Here is a 25,052-nt window from a genome sequence, read left to right on the forward strand (position 1 = left end):
AGTAGTAGATACCATCAAACAAACTATAACTGATTTAATGAGCCATTCGCAGTTTTACAACCTGAATTAGTTCATACTTACACATGCATGGCTTAATCTTTGAGATAAACATATGACTATTGGCAAGATTAACCAGGTAGCATTCATTCAGGATATTAGCACCACATGGGCCTTGATGCATCGATCGAGTAGCAAAGAGAGCCCAACACAGACCGCAAGTGTCATGCGTGTTGAGCACGTGAAATGCATAGCATCAGACGAACGGGACCTGAAAGCTCGCACCCATTAAATATTTCGCATCTGAAAGCACAATCGAACGTCGGTGAACCAATGCAGTCACGAAGGATTAGGTGGTATGCATGGGACATTGGCCATGATTGACATCTGACCCGTAGCCCCTCAGGACATAAGACAAATGAGGGATGGCAAGACATTCGGTTTCCATCGATTCAGGTATGCAACACAGGATCCTGATCACGCCTCCTGGGTATGAGGATCGCATAGGGGGAGATTAAAGAGGATGACGGGTCGACAGTTCGATGCATCGAGCACGAAGCCTGCCAACACGCATAACCATAGTACCACTCATATGCCCATTACATACAAGTGGCAGCATCCATGCGTGTCGATCCATAACCCACCTGATCGATTACTCGATGAGCGAGTGGAGGAAATGATGTGTGAGGCCACGCCACAACCGCTTGGTATGAGAAAAACACGAGCAAGGGCCACGAGATTGCCCCTGCCATCCGATAGGTAACAATGGCATGATACCACCAATGCTTGACCTGGCCGAGACCATACACGTGAGCTTTGCTGACACCATCCCAGGGGGACGTTGCTCGATTCGGGGACTTGTTCTTGGGGTCTTGGGCTACATTGGCTGCATGCACGGCCTCGTTGAGGCCAAGGCATTTTTATGGTCGATGAGAAGGGACTGCGAGACCGTCAAATACTGAGAGACTTGGTCGGGTCAAGCCCGTAATCGTAGCTTCTGGTTGCACTACCCCAGGGAGCCATTGCTTGATTCAAAGACTTGCTCTGCGATCTGGGGTAGCATCTGTCGCATGCATGAGCTCAAGCTTTGCTCCCCTTTTTCGTATGCATGCTAATCGATCGAGGCCATAAGCGTCTGCCGATCACCAGAGTAACCAATCGTCAGATGAAATGGTCGAAAAACATGCATGCCCTGTATTTCATTTGAGGGACATTGCCTTGGGTGTATGCAATGAGAGGCATATCATGCACAACTACTCCCCCCGTGGAGGAGAGAGGGGGTGCCAGACCACCACCCCCTAAAGAGCATTAGAGATTTTATAGATATGCTACCAGTAGATGTTAAAGTGTCTAAAAAGGGGACATTTTTTCCAACATAGGCATATCCCATATCGAGGGTGAGCAAGTGCCGATGTTGTTCAAGGCATGTGCCCATACCAAGGGCCATCGCGTGCCGATGGTGTTCAATGCGATTACTTGCACCAAGCGTCATCTTCTGTCGATGCTGATCGAGGTAGGTGCCCACATCAATTCCAGCTTATGCGCATGCTGATTGAGACATGCATGCACTGATGGTGGTCGAGGCATCTGCCCATACCAAGGCCCAACATGTGCTGATGGTGTTCGAGGCAACCGCCCACACTAGGGGCCATCTTCTACCGATGCTAATCGAGGCATGGCATGTACCGATGGTGATCGAGGAAAGTGCCTGCACCAAGGGTCAGCTTGTGCTAATGGTGGTCGAGGCATGTGCCCGTAACAAGGCCCAACATGTGCCAATGGTGGTCGAGGCAACCACCCCCACCAGCTCGAGGCATGTGCCCGCACCAAGGCCTAGAACATGCTGATGGTTTTTGAGGCAACTGCCTGCACCAAGGCCCAGCATGTGTTGATGGTGTTCGAGGCAACTACGTGTACTAGGGGCCATCTTCTACTGATGGTGATCGAGACAACCGCCCGTACCAAGGCCCAGCATGTGTGATGGTGTTCGATGTAACCGCCCACACCAAGGGCCATCTTCTATTGATGGTGGTCGAGGTAAGTGCCCGCACCAAGGGCCGGCTTGTGTCGATGTTGGTCGAGGCATATGCCAGCACCAAGGCCCAACACGTGTCGATGGTGGTTGAGGCAACCGTCAGCACCAACTCGAGCCATGTTCCCGAGTCACGGGCTTCGACCTTAGACTCAGAATCTGTGCGACCTTAGGCTTGGAATCTCCTCCTTTATGTCTAAGTTAGCCTAAAACACAAGCGTGCGGGTACTAGAACAATGGGAAGGGCTGATTATGCAAATTAAAGAGAAACAGGATAACAAGGTAGAATGCTGGAAATATGCTCTGTATTCACTGAAACAGAAGTGTTTAATGGTGCACAAATAAGGGTGAAGCAACCTCTAGTTATAGTTCAGGCTTCAGCTACACTTAATGGCAATATCCCTAGAATAAAGGCTAAAATCAAGAGATTACAAAGATTATAATCAATTAGGATTCTTACTCATAAATTATACGATCAACCAAATCTGTCAGGAGGCTCCTGTTGATCCTACAAGCTTCTAGAAGATTCACTTGCGTATCTCCCACCTTGAGCCCCTTTGGATGTGGTGCGAGCAGCCTGCAAGCCATGCCTTGGCCTCACGGGCTGGTTTGCAAGCTGGGCGGGCATTTTGGCCTTGTCTACTAGGCCTTATGCATAAATACCCACCAGCGTGCCTAATGTGCGGGCCTCAACCTCTGGCTTGCGTGCTGGTGGGCCTGATGTGCCTGGAGCACCCGCTCAGGGTGTGACATTCTCCCTCACCTGATTGTGCAACGCCCTCATTGTTTGGAAGTCCTTTCTAGTACACTATGTGCTCTTGTCTTGGTTGATAGTTTTTTCGTCTCACCTTTCAGTTAGCTATGATGCTATAGACCTCTTCTCATATAAGGCCCTTGCTCCCAATGGTGCACGCTTTGACTCTGCCCGTCCTGGATCTCCCTCATTCTCATGGAACGGCTTGAGCATGCTTACATGGAACATCGGGTGTACCTTCAACTTGGGTGGCATATATAGCTTGTAGGCAACCTTGCCTACCCTCTTGACTACTCGAAAAGGTCCCTCATACCTTCAAACTAGGCTTTTGTGCGGCCCTCTGTGGCATACAATGGGATGCAGCTTCACCAACACCAAGTCTCTAACCTAGAACTGTATGTCCCGCCTATTCTGGTCTGCCCACTTTTTCGACCTCTTTGCTGCCTTGTGTAGATAGACTCTGGCCAAGTCAGTTTGCTCCTGCCATACCTTGGTAAACTTGTATGCTGCTGGATTCGACCATGTAAAACTTGCAGCAATCGAACTGGGTGTTAGTGGTTGTTGCCCTGTCACAACCTCAAATGGGCTCTGGTTCGTTGCCTCGCTCCTTTGCAAGTTGTAGGAAAACTACGCAACATCTAGTAGCTTTGGCCAGTCCCTTTGTGTGGCACTCACATAATGCCTGAGGTAGACCTCCAATAGTCCATTTACATGCTCAGTCTACCCATCGGTCTATGGATGCATGCTAGTGGAAAAGTTCAAGTCTGACCCTAACAACTTGAACAACTCAGTCCAGAACCTACCCATGAAACGCCCATCCCGATCATTAACAATGGTCCTCGACACTCCCTTATACTTAACCATGTTCTTCAGGAACAATCGAATTGCCTCCTCGGCTGGGCAATCCTTGGTTGCTGGAATGAAGATTCCATACTTGGAAAACTTGTCCACCACTACCATAATGCTTCCAAACCCCTCTGCTTTGGGTAGATCGACTACAAAATCTAGAGAAACACTCTCTCATGGTCATTCTGGCACTGGCAATAGCTCCAAGAGACCGCCTAGTTTCTTGAGCTCCACATTGTCTTGTTGGCACACAAGACAAGTCTTCACATAGGCTTCCACATTGTCCTTTATGTGCGGCCAGTAGTACCTATCTTTTAGCAACGCGAAGATACGGCTCACTCTTGGGTATCTAGCCCACCTTGAATCATGGCACTATTGCAAAACTTCCTTGTGGAGCTTTCCATTCTATGGCACAAACAGTCTACTACCCCTGGTGTACAACAAACCATCCTGTACCCAAAATCACCTAGTCTTACCTTACTGGGCGTACTCCATAAAAGCCTTGGCTATAGGATCATACACAAGTCTTTCCTTAATGCATGACACTAGTGACCCCTCTGGTTGGCTAATGGCAGCAAGGTTAGCCTTTCTGCTCAGGGCGTCTACCACCAAATTCACCTAAGTTCTGTAAGAAAATCTTGCTATCTCGCCTGCTTGAGGGATAGCTTCTTCTGTGTCTGGAAGTAGTTGGTCACCACATTGTCCATCCTAACCATGAACCTCAACCCGAACAGGTGATGGTGCCAAGTGCGCAAGCAGTGCGCCACTGTAGTCATCTCTTTCTCTTGGACCATGTACTTACGCTCAGTCTCGTTCAGCTTCCTATTCTCGAATACAACTGGATGTCCTTCTAACTTTGGTGGGAACATTCAGTAAGGGCCTCTAACTGGTGGCTTGGCCTCGAACACTAGCTCGATCTTGGGGTCCACCTTCCTCTTAGGTGGTAGCTGGCTAGGCAGCTTTACGGGTATCACATCACTAAAGGTTTTCAACACCTTTAGCACCTTCAAGGGTGACTCGGTCTCCTTCTTCCTTAGCTCATCATACTTCAAGGCTGCCAAGAAGGTGTCTTCTTTTTTGCTTACCACCTTGGCAAATTGGATGGCTGACACCACTCGCAACCCAACTCCAGACCCTCTCTTCAATGGTACTAGGCATTGGCACCGTGCATCCAAGATGCAAATACAATTGCCAAAAAGCATAAGGAGGGCATTAATCCAAACAAGGAAATCCAACCTAATCACAAACTCATAGTCATCAAGGGGTATTACCTCTATGGTTTCCTTGCCTTTCCAATCTCCAAATTGTAACTCCATTCCTCATGCTACTGCAATGGTTGGAACCTCCTTGGAGTTCACCATTTTAATGGTACCAATCTCTTTCTGCACATTTAGTCTGAGCTTCTGGTCTCCATCACCTAAAATAAAAAGATGTGAAGCACCTGTGTCCACCAGTGCTCTCACCTTTTGACCCGTAACCATCAGATCTGCAAACATCAAGCCCTTTGGCTTACGGTTCCCCTTACTCTGGACAATATTGAGCACCAACAACCTAAGCTTTGCTGCCCCTGACTCTGGATCCTCCTCAGACTCCTTGTCTACAGCAGCTAGCTTGCCATTTTGTGGGCAATTACGTGCTATTTGGCTCCCTCCACATAGGTAGCATGCTAGTGGTTCTCGATCCCCTTTTGCTTTCCACTTGCTTGCTTGTGGCTTCCTCTCTCCATCCTTGGTTGAACGATCTCGATCCCCCTCCTTAGACTCCCGATCATGGTCCTTCCCTTTGGACTGCTTCTTCCGGTCCCTATTATCCTTGCCCTTACCCTTAGGTTTGAAAGACTCAAACTTGTTTAGAGGCTTAAACTCTATCAAGGACTTAGTAGTAGTTATAGCTTTAGCCAAGTCATGGACTCCACTCCGTTGTAGCTCATGCTTCACCCACGGCTTCAACCCATCCATGAAAGCAAATAAGGCATCCTTCTCGCCTAGATCCGAGATCTATAGCATCAATTTAGAGAATTTTTGGACATACTCCTTTATGTCCCCTTGCTGGCTTAGCCTGCGTAACTTTGCCCGCACCTCATCATCTGCATACTTAACAGTGAGATACTTAACAGTGGTGCTTACCTTTATTGTCTCATCCTGCATGCCCATGGCTTGGAAATACTGCTCCATACCCCATAGGTAGTTGTTTACTTCCTTGGCTGCCCTAGTTCCCTTGAACTCTTTAGGCTTCGGGACATCCGTCTTGGACTTAGACACTCTAGCAAACATGCCATTCCCAATGGCAGTCTTGCAAGCAACAAGCTCGCTGGCAAACTCCTCCATCCACATGGCCTCCAGGCCATCGTGCAAGGTCACCACTTTAGCCTTCAAGGCCTCATTCCTTTAGGTGATCATGTCCATGCCTTTTATTGAGAGCAGCTTGTAGCTCACCTTGGATCTCCTCCCCTATGGAATCTAGCGATGCAATGTGAGTCTCTACTTCCTCAAGCTTCTTCCCCATGGCGCCCATGGTCACCTCCACTTTGTCAACCTATCATCTATGGTAGACCATATATCTCTTGAACTAGCTTTCCTACCTCTTCCACGCCCCTTCTCCTAGGCCTCTGGTTGTTGGCTAGCAATGTCGCTTTGGGATACCATCTCCTCAATCATGATCTAACCTGCATAACACAAACACACAGAACCGAACTTGCTCTGATACCAACTGTCATGGGCTTTGACCTTAGACTCAGAATCCATGTGACCTTAGGCTTGGAATCTCCTCCTTTATGCCAAAGTCAGCCTAAAACACAAGCATGCAGGCACAAGACAATGGAAGGGTTGATTACGCAAGTTAAAGAGAAATAGGATAACAAGGTAAAATGCTGGAAACATGCTCTGTATTCATTAAAACATAAGTGTTTGATGGTGTACAAATGAGGGTGGAGCAATCCTCTATTTATAGTTGAGACTCTAGCTACAATTAATGGCAATATCCCTAGAATAAAGGCTAAAATCAAGGGATTACAAAGATTACAATCAATCAAGATTCTAACTCCTGAATTCTAGGGTCAACCAAATCTGCCAGAAGGCTCCTACTGATCCTGCAAGCTTTCAAAAGATTCACTTGCATATCTCCCACCTTGAGCCCCTTTGGATGTGGAGCGAGCAGCCTGCAAGCTAGGCCTTAGCCTCAGGGTTGGCCTGCAAGTTGGGCCGGTGTTCTGGCCTTGTGTCCTAGGCCGTATGCGTAAATACCCACTAGCGCGCTTGGTGTGTGGGCTTTAACCTCTGGCTCATGTGCTGGTGAGTCTGATGTGCCTGGAGCACCCGCCTAGGGTGAGACACCCGCACCATGGCCCAACACGTGCCAATGGTGTACGAGGTAACCGTCCGCACCAAGGCCCAGCATGTGCTGATGGTGTTTGAGCATGTGTTGATGGTGTTTGAGGTAACCTCTCATACCAAAGGCCATCTTCTACCGATGGTGATCGAGGCAACGACCCACACCAGGGGCCATCTTCTGCCGATGGTGGTCAAGGCAAGTGCTCGCACCAAGGGTCAGCTTGTGCTGATGGTGCTCGAGGCAACCGCCTGCACCAAGACCCAGCATGTGCCGATAGTAATCGAGGCAACCGCACGCACCAGGGACCATATTCTATCGATGTTGATCAAGGCATGGCACATGTCGATGGTGGTCCAGGCAAGTGCCCATACCAATGGCCAGCTTGTGATGATGGTGGTCGAGGCATGTGCCCTCACCAAGGCCCAACATTCCAATAGTGCTCGAGATAATTGCCCACACCAAAGGCCATATTTTGTTGATGCTCATCGAGGCATGCATGTGTTGATGGTGCTCGAGGCAAGTGTCTATACCAGGGGCCAGCTTGTGCCGATGGCAGTCGAGGTAAGTGCCCGTACCAAAGGGCACCCTATGCCGATGATGGTTGATGCATGTGCCATCACCATGCGCCATCATGTGCCATTGATGGTCAAGGCCTTGGCCAAAGTTTGATTTTGAGCCATGATGCACATGCTGGGCTCGAGCATGTGCTAGTGCCACTTTTTTTTTGCCCTGGGCACTATCACTGGAGCATCGCTGGAGAACCTGACCGACAACATTGGGGGTTCTGACGATTAGGGGGGCAAGGGGGTGTGCGCACATGATGTGCGATGGGTGCTGGTACTTGGCCCTTATATTGGCCCTCTATCCCTCAACAAACCTCGAGAACTCACACCCCCATAAAGAGCATATGAGATTTTACAAGTTTGCTACCAGTAGCCATTCAAGTGTCAAAAATGGGGACACTTTTTCAAATGGTCAAACAATCTTCTACACTTCGAGTTTTTAGCTGACTTTTTTTGTGCATGCCAACAAAAATACAAGGATCACATCTACCAAATTTGGGGCCAAAACACCTTCTAAAAAAATTTTAAAAAATCTCGAATCGTAAAAAATTTTGAAAATCATGAAAAATAGAAAACGAGTCATCTTGCCATGAAACTTCACATGAAGGCTTAGGGGACCATTTTATGAATTTACAAGCCATAAAAACAGCATTGGCATAGCAGAAATATGAAGATGTGCCTAAACCCACCTACCACCTGATCGTGGTGCGCATGGTGCTCAGCCTAAGCTTAGGACACCCGCGCGTGGTGTGCGGGCACTAGGGAGTGCTCACGTGACTTCACTAGCCATAAAAATGGTATTGGCATGGTAAAAATATGAAGATGTTCCTAAACCCACCTACCACCTGATCGTGGCGCGCATTGGTGTTTGGCCCGAGCTCAAGACACCCGTGCGTGGTGCACGGACGTTGGGGAGGGCTCATATGAATTCATGGGCCACAAAAATAGTTTGGCATATGGAGTTCATTCCCAATCTAAGCTTCAATCGGATCGAGGGTTTTGGTAGCAGGACCCGCAATAGGATCCGCAGCACGCAGAGGGGAACCTGACCGATCTTCAGCTTGCGCATCCTACCTCTTTGGCTGGTGGAGTGCCTACCCGCTTGTTTCGTAGGTTGACTTAGGCATACGAAGTCCATTCCTAGTCTAAGATCAGATCAGATCGAGGGTTGTGGTAGCAAGACCCACAGCAAGATCGACAGCACGCAGAGGGGGACTAGGTCGATCCTCGACTTGTTTCGTAGGTTAACTTAGGCATACAGAGTTCATTCCCAATCAAAGCTCAGATCGAATTGAGGGTTGGGGCAACAAGACTTGCAGCAGGATCGACAGCACGCAAAAAGGGACCGGATCAATCGTCGGCTTGCGCATCCTACCTCTTTAGCTGGCTCAATACCTGTATTCTCGTTTCATGGGTTGACTTAGGCATATGGTGTTCATTCCCAGTCTAAGCCCTAGCTGGATCGAGGTACCCACAGTAGGATTGGTAGCACGCAAAGGGGGACGGGGCTAAACCTTGGCTTGCGCATTTTGCCTCTCTTGTTGGCTTAGCGCCCGTACACTTGTTTCATGGGTTGACTTAGGCATACGAAGTTCATTGCCAGTCTAAGCCTGACCCGGATCGAGGGACCTGCATTAAGATTTACAGCACATCGAGAAGGACCAGATCGATCCCTAGCTTATGCATTCTGGCTCTCCAACCGGCTCAGTGCCTGTACACTTGTTTCATGGGTTAACTTAGGCATACGTAGTGCATTCCAAGTCTTGACCAACCAAGGGCCATATACTATCAATGACATTTAGGGCAGCAACCAAGGGGGACCTGAAACGGGATCCTTGGCTCGTGCATCCTGCCTCCGTGGTTGGTTTAGTGCCCGCACGCTCATTTCGTGGGCCTACTGAGGCAAGCGGAGTTCGTTCCCGATCGAGACCAAGGGACGGAGGGCCTCGGGTCATGCCCAGCCCTGGAAGGGGGCGGCGTGAAAAGAAAGAAGGTCAGCGAGGGAAAGGGAGGGAGGGATGAATCAAAGCGACAAAGGGTTGAATCTCAGTGGATGGTGGCAGTAAGGCCACTCTACCACTTACAACACCCCATCACATATTTAAATCATCTGCAAAGGATTCTACCCACCATTTAGTGGGAATTAAGCTCTAAAGAGGCCCGCACTGCTCATCCTCTGTGGGGGCAGCACCTACAGCACGTGCCCTTGGGGGCCATGGGCCCCTACTGCAGGCAGGAAATTGGATGGCGGGCGCATGCATCACTTCTTGCCTGGATTCTAACTTTGAGGCATTCAATCACAATCTAGCACATGGTAGCTTTACGCCACTGGCTTTTCAACCAAGTGCGATGACCAATTGTGCGAATCAACGGTTCCTCTTGTACTAGGTTGAATTACTATCGCAATGCCACCATCAGTAGGGTAAAACTAACCTGTCTCATGACGATCTAAACCCAGCTCACGTTCCCTATTGGTGGGTGAACAATCTAACACTTGGTGAATTCTACTTCACAATGATAGGAAGAACCAACATCAAAGGATCAAAAAGCAACGTCACTTTGAATGCTTGGCTGCCACAAGCCAGTTATCCCTGTGGTAACTTTTTTGACACCTCTAGCTTCAAATCTCGAAGGTCTAAAGGATTGATAGGCCACGGTTTCATGGTTCGTATTCATACTGGAAATCAGAATCAAACAAACTTTTACCCTTTTGTTGCACACGAGATTTCTATTCTCGTTGAGCTTATCTTAGGACACCTACATTATCTTTTAACAGATGTGCCACCCCAGCCAAACTCCCCACCTGACAATGTTTTTCACCCTGATCAATCAGTCGAGGCCGACCTTGGGTCCAAAAGAAGGGGTCGTGCCCTATGTCTGATTCATGGAATAAGTAAAATAACATTAAAAGTAGTGGTATTTCAATTTCGCCCGGAGGCACCCATTTATCTTACACCTCTCAAGTCATTTCACAAAGTCGGACTAGAGTCGAGCTCAACAGGGTCTTCTTTCCCCACTGATTCTGTCAAGCTCATTCCTTTGGCTGTGGTTTTGCTAGATAGTAGATAGGAACAGTGGGAATCTCATTAATCCATTCATGTGCATCACTAATTAGATGATGAGGCATTTGGCTACCTTAAGAGAGTCATAGTTACTCCCGTCGTTTACTCGCACTTGGTTAAATTTCTTCACTTTGACATTCAGAGCACTGGGCAGAAAATCACATTACGTGAGCATCTGTAGGGACCATCATAATGTTTTGTTTTAATTAAATAGTCAGATTCCCCTTGTCTGTACTAGTTCTAAGTCGACTGTTCATCGTCCGGGGAAGGCCTTTGAGGGAACCATTCCCAGTCCGTCCCCCGATCATCACGCGACGACTTCCTATCGCTGCGGGAGCAACTCGAGTAGTGCATCGACAACTGACGGGCTCGAGACTGTGACCCTCGTGCCCAGCCCTCAGAGCAAATCATTTTCTCCAGGTTACGAATCCATTTTGTTGACTTTCCTTGCTTACATTGTTCCATCAACCATAGGTTGTTCACCTTGGAGACCTGATAAGGTTATGAGTATGATCGGGCACAGACGGCACTTGATCCTCTAGATTTTCAAGGGTCGCCAGGGGTGTACCGGACACCATACGATGTGTGGTGCTCTTCCGATCGTTGGACCCTACCTCTGGCTGAGTCATTTCCATGGTGGGCGGACCGTTAAACAGAAAAGATAACTCTTCTCGAGGCCCCCGCCGACATCTCTAGACTCCCTAACGTTGCCATCAGTCGTCGCATCCTGGTTCAAGAATTTTAACCCGATTCCTTTTCAAAGCTCACATAGGATGCACTGTCGGACGGGCTTCCCCCATCTCTTAGGATCAACTAACCCATGTGCAAGTGCCGTTCACTTGAAACCTTTCCCCTCTTCGGCCTTCAAAGTTCTCATTTGAATATTTGCTACTACCACCCAGATTTGTATCAACGGTCACTCCGCCCGAGCTCACGCCCCTGATTTTATGATGACCGCCATGCCCTCCTACTCATTAGGGCCTGGTTCTTACCCTGACGGTTCGATATAGGTCATGCGCTTATTCACCATCTATTTTTGGGGTTAGTTGATTCGACAAGTGAGTTGTTACACACTCTTTAACGGATTTCAACTTCCATGACAACCGTCTTACTATCTTAATCGACCAACACCTTTGTGGGTTCTGGGTTAGCGCACAGTTGGGCACTGTAACCCGGCTTCCGGTTCATCCTGCATCACCAATTCTACTTACCAAAAATGGCCCATTTAGAGCTCTCAATTTTATGGCGCGGCTCAACGAAACAGCTATGCCGTCTTACTTATTTAAAGTTTGACAATAGGTCGAGGGCGTTGCGCCTCCAATGCCTCTAATCATTGGCTTTACCCAATAGAACTTGCTGGGGGCTTCAGCTATCCTGAGGGAAACTTCAGAAGGAACCAGTTACTGGATGATTCGATTAGTCTTTCACCCCTATACCCAAGTCAGACGAACAATTTGCACGTCACTATCGCTGCGGGCCTCCACCAGAGTTTCCTCTAGCTTCACCCCGCTCAGGCATAGTTCACCATCTTTTGGGTCCCGACGGGCATGCTTGCACTCGAACCCTTTTTAGAAGATCAAGGTCGGTGGATGGTGCACCCGCCAGGGATTCCATCAATTAGCTTCCTTATGCCTTACAGGTTTCTTGGCCCGTTGACTCGCACGCATGTCAGACTTCTTAGTCCGTGTTTCAAGACGGGCCGGATGGGGAGCCCACAGGTCGATACCAGAAACACGCCAATGATATGGCACGTCAAGATGACATGTACTGCATTCCATGATCATAGTGATGACGTCTTCGTAGGCACATCCAAAGCCCGAGCTTGGGTCACCGTCGTGACCTGCCTCGATCCATGCCCCGAGCCGATCGATAGACCGGCTCTTATCGTTTCACATCCGATCAGGGTGCATCGTTGGCCCCCATCCGTTTCCCTCTCGACAATTTCAAGCACTCTTTGACTCTCTTTTCAAAGTCCTTTCCATCTTTCCCTCGCAGTACTTGTTCACTATCGGTCTCTCGCCCGTATTCAACCTTGGATAGAATTTATCGCACGATTGGGGCTATATTCCCAAACAAGTCGACTTGTGGATAGCGCCTCATGGTGCGACAGGATCTGGGCACAACAGGGCTTTCACCCTCACTGACACCCCTTTCCAGGGGGTTCTTACCCTCTCTGCCACTGAAAACGCTTCTCTAGACTACAATTTGGATGCAAGGAGTGCCCAATTCTCAAGCTAGGCTCTTCCCGATTCACTCGTCATTGCAAGAGGAATCCTATTAAGTTTCTTTTCCTCTGCTTATTGATATGCTTAAACTCAACGAGTGATCCCACCTAACCTAGGGTCTTGACGCGAGTATCGATCGAGCAATACGGGGGGTCCAACGGGGTCCAAGTAGACAATGAGCACACGTCACCGAGGATGAGGCATGCTGGGAGCTCTACCATCGACGGTCACGATGCTGTCATTGCTGGGGACTCACTTTTGGGCCAACTGTGATCGACGGGATCATGGGAGGTCATCTTTTGCCCACCCCCATCCTCGAGAACCCGATGGGTGGGGGGTCGAAAGGGGGGCGACGGTGCATGACACCCAGGCAGACGTGCCCTCGGCCTAATGGCTTGGGGCGCAACTTGTGTTCAAAGACTCAATGGTTCACGAGATTCTGCAATTCACACCAAGTATAGCATTTCGCTACGTTCTTCATCGATGCGAGAGCTGAGATATCCGTTACCGATAGTCATTTCATTTTTTAGTGACAAAAAGAGTTGTGACGCTGCCCGTGCATGCACTGCGAATGGGATGGTGATGGCGTGTGTGTTTTGTTTTTGTTTTGGTTCCTTGGCGCGATTCACCCTGAGGGTTCATTTTTTGGCAGTGAGCGAGACAACACTAATCATTTCACCAGTGTGGTAGGGGGCACGAAGTGATTGTTGCACCTGCCCGAGATCGGAAGGAGCTCAAGGCATAAGGGCACCCTTACCCCCTCGATGTTTCGTTAACGCGTCTGCAGGTCCTCCATCAAATGGGGTTTCGACAATGAACCTTCCACAAGTTCACCTACAAAAACCATGTTATGACTTCTCCTTCTTCTAAATGTTAAGGTTCAGTGGACTTCTCGGGACGTCGTGGGTGGTGAACTGTCTAGGTCACCGAAATCCGAACATTTCACCAGACCATTCAATTGGTAAGAGTGACGGGTGGTGTGTATAAAAGGCAGGGACATAGTCAACGCGAGCTGATGACTCGCACTTACTAGGAATTCTTCGTTGAAGACCAACAATTGTAATGATCTATCCCCATCATGATGAAATTTCAAAGATTACCCGAGTCTGTCAGCTAAGGCTATACACTCATTGAATACATCAGTGTAGCGCACGTGCAGCCCAAAACATCTAAGGGCATCACAGACCTGTTATTGTCTCAAACTTCCTTGGCCTAAGTGACCATAGTCCCTCTAAGAAGCTAGCCACGAAGGATCACCTCCGTGTATCTAGTTAGCAGGCTGAGGTCTCATTCGTTAACAGAATTAACCAAACAAATCGTTCTACCAACTAAGAACGACCATGCACCACCACCCATAGAATCAAGAAAAAGCTCTCAGTCTGTCAATCCTTACTATGTCTGGACCTGGTAAGTTTCCCCATGTTGAGTCAAATTATGCCACAAGCTCCACTCCTGGCGGTGCCCTTCTATCAATTCCTTTAAGTTTCAGCCTTACGGCCATACTCCCCCCGGAACCCAAAAACTTTGATTTCTTATAAGGTGCTGACAGAGTCCTAAAAATAACATCCATCGATCCTTGGTCGACATCATTTATGGTTGAGACTAAGACGGTATCTAATCATCTTCTAGCCCTAAACTTTCATCTTGATTAATGAAAACATCCTTGGCAAATGATTTCGCAGTTGTTCTTCTTTTGATAAATCCAAGAATTTCACCTCTGACTATGAAATACGAATACCCCCGACTGTCCCTGTTAATCATTACTCTGATCTCGAAGGCCAACACAATAGGACCGAAATCCTATGATGTTATCCCATGCTAATGTATACAAGCGTAGGCCTACTTTGAGCACTCTAATTTCTTCAAAGTAACAGTGCTAGAAGAATGTCCCAGGTAATTAAGTCCAAGAATGCATCACCGGTAGTAGGGACGAGTAAACTGGTACTCACCATGAGGCAGACCGGATGACCCAACCCTAGTTCCAACTACTAGCTTTTCAACTGCAACAACTTAAATATACACTATTGGAGCTGGAATTACCGTGGTTGCTGGCACCAGACTTGCCCTCCAATCGATCCTCATTAAGAGATTTATTGAGCCCGATATTGTTATTTATTATCACTACCTTCTCGTGTCAGGATTGGGTAATTTGCGCATTTGCTGCCTTCTTTGGATGTGGTAGCCGTTTTTCAGGCTCCATCTCCGGAATCGAACCCTAATTCTCCGTCACCCATCACCACCATAGTAGGCCACTATCCTACCATCGAAAGTTGATAGGGTAGAATTTTGAATGATGCATAGCCGGCACAAAGGCCTTACGATCCATCTAGTTATCATGAATCATTAGAGCAATAGGCATGGCTCGCGTTGAACTTTTATCTAATAAATGCATCATTTCCAGAAGTCGGGGTTTGTTGCATGTATTAGCTCTAGAATTACTATGATTATCTGAGTAGTAGATACCATCAAACAAACTATAACTGACTTAATGAGCCATTTGCAGTTTCATATGCATGGCTTAGTCTTTGAGACAAGCATATGACTACTGGCAGGATCAACCAGGTAGCATTCCTTCAGGACATTGGCACCGTGTGGGCCTCGACACACCGACTGAACATGGAGAGAGCCCAACGTGGAGTGTAAGCGTCGTGCATGTCGAGCACGTGAAATGCATAGCATCGAACGAACAGGGGCCGAAAGCCCATGCCCGCTAAATGTTTTGCATCCGAAAGCACGATCAAATGAAGGTGCACCAATGCAGCCACGGAAGATTAGGTGGCGTACATAGGACACCGGCCACGATTGATGTCTGACCCATAACCCCTCAGGACATGAGACAGATGAGGGATGGTGAGACATCCAATTTTCATCGATTCAGGTATGCAACATAGGATCTCGATCACGCCCCCTAGGTACGACGAACACATGGGGAGAGATTGAAAAGGATGATGGGTCAACAGTTTGATGCATCAAGCACAGAGCCTGCCAACACGTACAACCATAGCACCACTCATATGCCCATTGCGTACAAGTGGCAGCATCCATGCACGTCGATCCATAACCCACCCGATCGATTACTCTACAAGCGAGTGGAGGGAACGACATATAAGGCCACGTCATAACCCTTGGCAAGAGAAAAATATAAGCAAGGGCCATAAGACTGCCCTGCCATCCGACAGGCAATAACGATGCGATACCACCAATGCTTGGCCTGGCCAGAACTGCAAGCGTGAGCTTTGCTGACACTACCCCAAGGGGATGTTGCTCGATTTAGGGACTTGTTCCTAGGGTCTTGGGTAGCATTGGCTATGTGCATGGCCTCGTCAAGGCTAAGGCATTTTTGTGGTCGACGAGAAGGGACCGCGAGACCGTTAAATACCGAGAGACTTAGTTGGGCCAAGCCTGCAACCACAGCTTCTGCCCACAACCATAGCTTCTACTCGCACCACCCCAAGGAGCTGTTGCCCAATTTAGGGACTTGGTCTGGGGTCTAGGGTAGCATCCGTCACGTGCACGGGCTTGAGCTCGACTCCCCTTTTTCGCATGCATGTCGACTGATTGGGGCCATGGGCACCTGTCAATCACTGAAGCATGCACGCGATGGTCAAAAGGCATGCACACCATGGTCAAAAGGCATGCACACCCTGTATTTTGCTCGAGGGATGTTGCCCTAGGTGTACACAATGGGAGGCCCATCATACACACCTATTCTCTCCGTGGACGGGAGAGGGGGTGCCGGACCACCACCCCCTAAAGAGCATTAGAGATTTTACAGATATGCTACCACTAGACGTTAAAGTGTCTGAAATGGGGACACTTTTTCCAACATAGGCATATCCCGCACTGAGGGTGAGCAGGTGCCGATGGTGGTCGAGGCATGTGCCCGCACCAAGGGCCAATGCATATGAATCGTGTTCGATGCGATTGCCTGCACCAAGGGCCATTTTTTATCGATGCTGATCAAGGAAGGTGCTCGTATCAGTTCTAGCTTGTGCGCATGCTGATTGAGGCATGCATGCACCGATGGTGGTCAAGGCATCTGCTCGTACCAAGGCCCAGCACATGCCGATGGTGTTCGAGGCAACCGCCCACACTAGGGGCCATCTTCTGCTGATGTTGATCGAGGCATCGCATGTACCGACAGTGATCGAGGCAAGTGCCCACACCAAGGGCTAGCTTGTGTCAATGGTGGTTGAGGCACGTGCCTGCACCAAGGCCCAGCACGTGCTGATGGTGGTCGAGGCAACCACTCTCACCAACTCGAGGCATGTGCCCGCACCAAGGCCCAGCACGTGCCGATGGTGTTCGAGGCAATCGCCCGTACCAGGGGCCATCTTCTATCGATGGTTATCGAGGCAACTACCTACACCAAGGCGCAGCATGTGCTGATGGTGTTCAATGCAACCACCCGCACCAGTGGCCATCTTTTGCCAATGGTGGTCGAGGCAAGTGCTCGCACCAAGGGCTGGCTTGTGTCAATGGTGGTTGAGGCATGTGGCCGCACCAAGGCCCAACACATGCCGATGGTGGTCGAGGTAACCACCTGTACCAACTCGAGGCATGTGCCCACACCAAGGCCCAGCACGTGCCGATGGTCTTCGAGGTAACCGTCCACACCATGGCCCAGCATATGTCGATGGTGTTCGAGGTAACCGCTCGCACCAAAGGCCATCTTCTACCAATGGTGATCGAGGCAACCTCCTGCATTAGGGGCCATCATCTACCGATGGTGGTCGAGGTAAGTGCCCACACCAAGGCCTAACATGTGCCGGTGGTGCTAGAGGTAACCGCCCACACCAAGGCCCAACATGTGTCGATGGTGTTCGAGGCAACCGCACACACCAGGGACCATCTTTTACTAATGTTGATCGAGGCGTGGCACATGCCGATGGTGGTCCAGGTAAGTTCCTGTCCCAATGGCCAGCTTGTGACGATGGTGGTCGAGGCATGTACCCGTACCAAGGTCACGCATGGTGTGCAGGTGCTGGGGAGTGCTCATGTGAATTCATAGGTCATAAAAATAATATTGGCATGGTAAAAATATAAAGATGTGCCTAAACCCACCTACCACCCGATCATCACATGCATTTGTGCTCGACCTGGGCTAAAGACACCTGTGCATGATGTGTGGGCATTGGGGAGGGCTCATATGAATTCATGGGCCACAAAAATGGCTTTGGCATACGGAGTTCATTCTCAGTCTAAGCTTTGATCGGACCGAGGGTTGTGGCAGCAAGACCCGCAGTAGGATCGACAGCATGCAGAGGGGAACCCGACCAATCCTTAGCTTGCACATCCTACCTCTCAGGCCAGCGTAGTGCCTGCCCGCTTGTTTTGTAGGTTGACTTAGGCATATAGAGTTCATTCCCAGTCTAAGATCAGATTAGACCGAGGGTTGTGGTAGCAGGACCCGTAGCAGGATTGGCAGCACATAGAGGGGGATCGGGCCAATCCTCAACTTGCACATCCTGCCTCTTTGGCCGGCTCAGGGCCCGTACACTCATTTTGTAGGTTGACTTAGGCATACATAATTCATTTCCAGTCTAAGCATACGGAGTTCATTCTCAATCTATGCTCAGACCAGATCGAGGGTTGGGGCAGCAGGATCGACAGCATGCAGAGGGGGATCGGGCTAATCCTTGGCTTACACATCTTGCTTCTCTGGCCGGCTCAGAGCTCGCATGCTCATTTCATGGGTTGACTTAGGCACATGGAGTTCATTCCTAGTCTAAGCCCCAGTCAGATCGAAGGACCCGTAGCAGGATCGGTAGCATACAAAGGGAGATCGGGTCGATCCTCAGCTTGTACATCCTACCTCTTTGGCCGGCTCAGTGCCCTTATGCTCATTTCGTAGGTTGACTTAGGCATATGGAGTTCATTCCCAGTCTAAGCATATGTAGTTCATTCCCAGTCTAAGCTCAGATCGGATCGAAGGTTGAGGCAGTAGGACTCGTAGCAGGATCGACAGCATGCAAAGAGGGATTGGGTTGATCCTCGACTTGCGTATCCTACCCTTTAGCCGACTCAATTCCTGCATGCTTGTTTCATGGGTTGACTTTGGCATATGTGTTCATTCCTAGTCTAAACCCTAGTCGGACTGAGGGACTTGTAGCAGGATCGACAATACACAGAGAGGGATCGGGTTGATCCTCAACTTACACATTCTGCCTCTCTGGCCAGCTCAGTGCTCGCACGCTCATTTCATGGGTTGACTTAGGCATATGAAGTTCATTCCCAGTCTAAGCCCCAGCCAGACCAAGGGGCCGTAGCAAGATCCACAGCACACCGAGGGGATCGGGTCGATCCCTGGCTTGTGCATTCTGGCTCTCCAACTGACTTAGTGCCTACATGCTTATTTCATGGGTTGACTTAGGCATACGTACTGAATTCCCAGTCTTGACCAACCAAGGGCCAGATGCTATCGACGGTGTTTGGGGCAACAACCAAGGGGGACCTACCGTAGGATCTTTGGCTTACGGATCCTGCCTCCGTGGTTGGTTTAGTGCTAGAACGCTCGTTTCATGGGTTGACTGGGGTGAACGGAGTTCATTCTCGATCAAGACCAAGGGATGGAAGGCCCCAGGTCATGCCCATCTTCGGAAGAGGGCAGTGTGAAAAAAAAAAAGGTCGACGAAAGAAGGGGAGGAAGGGACGAATCAAAGCGACAAAAGGTTGAATCTCAGTGGATCATGGTAGTAAGGCCACTCTACCACTTATAATACCCCGTCACGTATTTAAGTCATCTGCAAATGATTCTACCTATCATTCAATGGGAATTGAGCTCCAACGAGGCCTATGCGGCTCGCTCGTCATGCGGGCTGCACCTACGATACGTGCCTTTGAGGGCCATGGGCCCTACTGCAGGTCGACAATCAGGCAATGGGTGCACACGTCGCTTTTAGCCTAGATTTTGACTTAAAGGCATTCAGTCATAATCCAGCGTAGTTAGCTTCGTGCCATTGGCTTTTCAACCAAGCACGATGACAAATTGTGCGAATCAACGGTTCCTCTCGTACTAGGTTGAATTACTATCGTGACGCCACCATCAGTAGGGTAAAACTAACCTGTGTCACGATGGTCTAAACCCAGCTCATGTTCCCTATTGATGGGTGAACAATCCAACACTTGGTGAATTCTACTTCATAATGGTAGGAAAAGCCGACATCGAAGGATAAAAAAATAATGTCACTATGAACGCTTGGCTACCACAATCCAGTTATCCCTGTGCTAACTTTTTTGACACCTCTAGCTTCAAATCCTAAAGGTCTAAAGGATCGATAGGCCACGAATTCATGGTTCCTTTTTGTACTAGAAATAAGAATCAAATGGGCTTTTACCCTTATGTTCCATATGAGATTTCTGTTCTCGTTGAGCTCATCTTAGGACACCTGTGTTATCTTTTAATAGATGTGCCACCCTAACTAAACTCCCCACTTGACAATGTCTTTTGCCCAGATCGACCGATCGAGGCAGGCCTTACGTCCAAAAGAAGGGGTCATGCCCCACCTCCAATTCACAGAATAAGTAAAATTACATTAAAAATAGTGGTATTTCAATTTCACCCAGGGGCTCCCACTTATCCTACACCACTCAAGTCATTTCACAAAGTCAGACTAGAGTCAAGCTCAACAAGGTCTTCTTTCCCTGTTGATTCCACCAAACTTGTTCCCTTGGCTGTGGTTTCATTGGATAGTAGATAGGGATAGTGGAAATCCTATTAATCCATTCATGCACATCACTAATTAGATGGCGAGGCATTTGGCTATCTTAAGAGAGTCACAGTTACTCCCGTCGTTTACCCACACTTGGTTGAATTTTTTCACTTTGACATTTAGAGCACTGGGTAAAAATCACATTGCGTGAGCATTTGTAGAGACCATCGCAATGCTTTGTTTTAATTAAACAGTCAGATTCCCCTTGTCCCTACTAGTGCTGAGTCAACTGTTCGTCGCCTGGGAAAGGCCCTTGAAGGAGCTGTTCCTATTCCATCCCTCGATCGGTACTCGATGACCTACTCTCGTTGTGGGAGTAGCTCAAGCAGTGCACCGATAGTCGATGGGTTCGAGACTAGGACCCCACACCTAACCTTCAAAGCCAATCCTTTTCCTGAAGTTACGGATCCATTTTGCCAACTTCCCTTGCCTACATTTGTTCCATCGATCAGAGGCCGTTCACCTTGGAGACCTGATACGATTATAAGTATGATGGGGTGCAAACGACACTCGACCCTTCAAATGTTGAAGGGCTATTGGGGGTGCACTGGACACCATGCGACGTGCAGTGCTCTTCTGGCCACTAGACCCTTCCTCTGACTAAGTCATTTCCAGGGTGGGTGGGCCATTAAATAGAAAAAAAAACTCTTCTTGAGGCCCCCACCAATGTCTCTGGACTCCCTAACGTAGTTATCAGCCATTGTGTCATAGTTCAAGAATTTTAACCTGATTCCCTTTCAAAGCTCATCATTCCACATCTGACCTAGGCACATCGCTGACCCCCATCTGCTTCCTTCCTGATAATTCTAAGCACTTTTTGACTCTCTTTTGAAAGTCTTTTTCATCTTTCCCTCATGGTACTTGTTCGCTAATGGTCTCTCACCCGTATTCAACCTTAGATAAAATTTATCGCCCGATTGAGGCTGTATTCCTAAGTAACCCAACTCACGGATAGTGCCTCGTGGTGTGACAAGGTCCAGGCATAACGGGGCTCTCACCCTCTCCAACGCCCTTTTCCAGGGGGCTTTAACCTTTTTCGTCACTGAGGACGCTTCTTCATACTATAATTTAGATGTCGGGGGTGCCCGATTCTCAAGTTGGGCTCTTTTCGGTTTGCTCATCGTTACTAGGGGAATCTTGGTAAGTTTCTTTTCCTCCACTTATTGATATGCTTAAACTCAGCAGGTGATCCCGCTTGACCTGAGGTCACGACACGAGCATCGATCGAGCGATACGAGGGTCTGACGGGGTCCGGGTGGACAATAAGAGCGCGTCACTGGGGATGAGGCACATCGGGAGCTCTACCACCGACGGTCACGAGCTATCATTGCCGAGGACTCCCTTTTAGGCCAATCACGATCGACGGGATCGTAGAAGGCCATCTTTCACCAGCCCCTTTCCCCTGGAGCCTGATGGGTGAGGGGTCAAAGGGGAGCGACGGTACATGACACCTAGGTAAGCGTGCCCTCGACCTAATGGCTTTAGACGTAACTTACATTCAAAGACTCGATGGTTCTGAGATTTTGCAATTCACACCAAGTATCGCATTTCTCTATGTTCTTCATCGATGCAAGAGTTGAGATATCTATTGCCAAGAGTCATTTCATTTTTTCGCTACAAAGGGAGTCGCGACATCGCTCGTGCACGTATTGTGAATGGGATAGGGATGGTGCACGTGCTTCATTTTCATTTTGATTCCTTGGTGTGATTCGCATTGGGGGTTCATTGTTTGATAGCGAGCGAGATGACATCGATCGTTTCATCCGCCTGGTAGGGGGCACGAAGTGACCATCGCACCCATCTGGAGTCAAAAGGGGCTCGGGGTGCATGGACACCCTCGCCCCCTCAGTGTTTCGTTAACGCGTCTGTGGGTTATCCGTTGAGCAGGGTTTCGATAATGATCTTTCCGTAGGTTCACCTATGAAAACCTTGTTACGACTTCTCCTTCCTCTAAATGATAAGGTTCAGTGGACTTCTTGTGATGTCACGGACGACAAACCATCCATGTCACCACGATCCAAACACTTCACCAGACCATTCAATCGGTAGGAATGATGAGCGGTGTGTACAAAGGGTAGGGACGTAGTCAACGTGAGCTGATGACTCGTATTTACTAGGAATTTCTCATTGAAGATCAACAATTGCAATTATCTATCCCTATCATGATAAAATTTCAAAGATTACCTGGGCTTGTCTCATTGAATACATCAATGTAGCGTGCGTGTGACCCAGAACATCTAAAGGCATCACAGACTCGTTATTACCTCAAACTTCATTGGCCTAAGTAGCCATAGTCCCTCTAAGAAGCTAGCCATAAGGGATCACCTTCGCATAGCTAGTTAGTAGGCTAAAGTCTTATTCGTTAATGAAATTTACCAGACAAATCATTCCACCAACTAAGAACGACCTTGCACCCCCACTCATAGAATCAAGAAAAAGCTTTTAGTCTGTCAATCCTTACTATGTCTGGACCTAGTAAGTTTCCCCATGTTGAGTCAAATTAAGCCACAGCCTCCATTCTTGGTGGTGCCCTTCCTTTAATTTCTTTAAGTTTCAACCTTACGACCATACTCCCCCCAAAACCTAAAGACTTTGATTTCTCATAAGGTGCTGGCGGAGTCCTAACTTTTATTCTTGATTAATGAAAACATCTTTGGCAAATGCTTTCGCAATTATTCGTCTTTCATAAATCCAAAAATTTCACCTCTAACTATGAAATACGAATGCCTCCGACTATCCCTATTAATCATTACTTCGATCCCGAAGGCCAACACAATAGGACCAAAATCCTTTGATGTTATCCCATGCTAAAGTATACAAGCGTAGGCCTGCTTTGAGTACTCTAATTTTTTCAAAGTAACAGCACTGGAGGAACGACCCAGGTAATTAAGTCTAGGAACGCATCATCAGCACAGGTCGAGACTTAAGCTCTGAACCTGCATGGCTCTGAGACCCAGGCATACACTCATTTGACATCCCAGATCAACCTTCCTGCCATGGTTCACACTCTTGTGAGATATTGTCCGCTCTGGCCCCTCTGGCCTCACGGTTTTATCCTACAAAAGGTGCCTCACAAGGTTAAGGTGGTGAACCTTTTTATACCCCGGTGACCCTTTTATTATGTTCGATGTGGGATTCAGGACTCTTTCTTAGGTCAATGACATTTTCCCCCACTCAACCTCATGACATCCTCGTCACAGAGGCTGGCCACCCTGCATACCTCTCTCGAGGCACTTGGCCTGGATCGAACGATTTAGAGCTAGCTCTGATACCACTTGTCACGGATCAAGACTTAAGCTCTGAACCCACATGGCTCTGAGACCTGGACATCCACTCATCGGCATCCCAGATCAATCTTATCACCATGGTTCACACCCTTGTGAGGTATTGTCTGCTTTGGCCCTCTTGGCCTTACGATTTTGTCTTACAAAAGGTGCCTCACAAAGAAGAGATGGTGTGAACCCTTTTGTACCCCAGTGACCCTCCTATTATGTTCGATGTGGGATTTATGACTCTTTCTTAGGTTCATGATATTCTCTCTCACCTAACCTTGTGATGCCCTCATCACAGAGGTTGGCCACCCTGCTTACCTCCCTCGAGGTGCTTGGCATGGATCGAATGGTTTAAGGCTAGCTCTGATACTACTTGTCACAAGCCTATGACATTCTCCCCCATCTGATTGCTTAACACCCTTATTATGTCCTCTGTATGGTACTACCTGATCTGGTCCTTAAACTTCTATAAGTCTTCTACTGGTTCTTAGCTCACCTCACTGTCTAGAAGTCCCTTCCAGCGCACCAAGTACTCTTGTCTTGGTTGATAGTTTTTTCGTCTCACCTCTCGGTCAGCTATGATGCTATGGGCCTCTTTCTTATATGAAGCCCTTGCTCCCAATGGTGTACTCTTTGACTTTGACCGTCTTACATCTCCCTTATCCTCATAGAATAGCTTGCGTGATCCTTGTATTTTTGTTGGCCTCCACAAGAAAATTTAGCTAAAAAAAGAAGTGTAAAAGATTTTGTGGCCATTTGAAAAAGGTATCCCTACTTTAAGCACTTGAATGGCTACTAGCTACAAACTTGTAAAAGCTCTTATGCTCTTTAAAGGGGTGCTAATCATCGAGGTTTCTTGGAGGATAAGGGGCTACTATAAGGGCTAATGATGAACACCTATCATACATCATGTGCACACTGCCCCTCGTCCTTCCACTTCCAATCATCAAAACCCCCAATGCCACTGATCAGGTTCTTTATTGATGCTCCAATGATGGTACCCTAGGTAAAAAATACAACACTAGCACAGGCTTGAGCCTAGCATGTCCACCATAGCCTAAAATTAAACTTTGATTGGCATGTCCACATACCTCGATTAGCAATAATAGAAGATGGCCTTTGGTGTGGGATGTTACCTTAAACACCATCGGTACATGCTGACCCTTGGTATAGGCACTTGCCTCGAACACCATCGATACATGTTGAGCCTTGGTGTGGGCAAATACCTTGACCACCATTAGCACTTATAGACCCTTGAT

General features: G+C 48.4%; 3 non-coding genes and 3 pseudogenes across 3 annotated transcripts; all 6 read right to left on the minus strand.

The window, feature by feature from the left end:
* Window positions 1–9,540: 9,540 nt before the first annotated feature.
* Window positions 9,541–12,930, minus strand: LOC149517743 (25S ribosomal RNA). The gene has a single exon (XR_016344404.1). It is a non-coding gene; the product is annotated as a 25S ribosomal RNA (ribosomal RNA).
* A 239-nt stretch (window positions 12,931–13,169) lies between these two features.
* LOC149517744 (5.8S ribosomal RNA) lies at window positions 13,170–13,325 on the minus strand. The gene has a single exon (XR_016344544.1). It is a non-coding gene; the product is annotated as a 5.8S ribosomal RNA (ribosomal RNA).
* A 295-nt stretch (window positions 13,326–13,620) lies between these two features.
* Window positions 13,621–15,374, minus strand: LOC149517745 (18S ribosomal RNA; annotated as a pseudogene).
* Window positions 15,375–19,460: 4,086 nt separating this feature from the next.
* On the minus strand, window positions 19,461–21,730 carry LOC149517746 (25S ribosomal RNA; annotated as a pseudogene).
* Window positions 21,731–21,966: 236 nt separating this feature from the next.
* On the minus strand, window positions 21,967–22,121 carry LOC149517747 (5.8S ribosomal RNA). The gene has a single exon (XR_016344335.1). It is a non-coding gene; the product is annotated as a 5.8S ribosomal RNA (ribosomal RNA).
* Window positions 22,122–22,416: 295 nt separating this feature from the next.
* Window positions 22,417–23,523, minus strand: LOC149517748 (18S ribosomal RNA; annotated as a pseudogene).
* Between the last annotated feature and the right edge of the window lie 1,529 nt (window positions 23,524–25,052).

The sequence above is a fragment of the Durio zibethinus genome, chromosome 8, assembly GCF_047325235.1.
Source record: "Durio zibethinus cultivar Kanyao isolate XHJ-2024 chromosome 8, ASM4732523v1, whole genome shotgun sequence".
NCBI classification, from domain to species: Eukaryota; Viridiplantae; Streptophyta; class Magnoliopsida; order Malvales; family Malvaceae; genus Durio; species Durio zibethinus.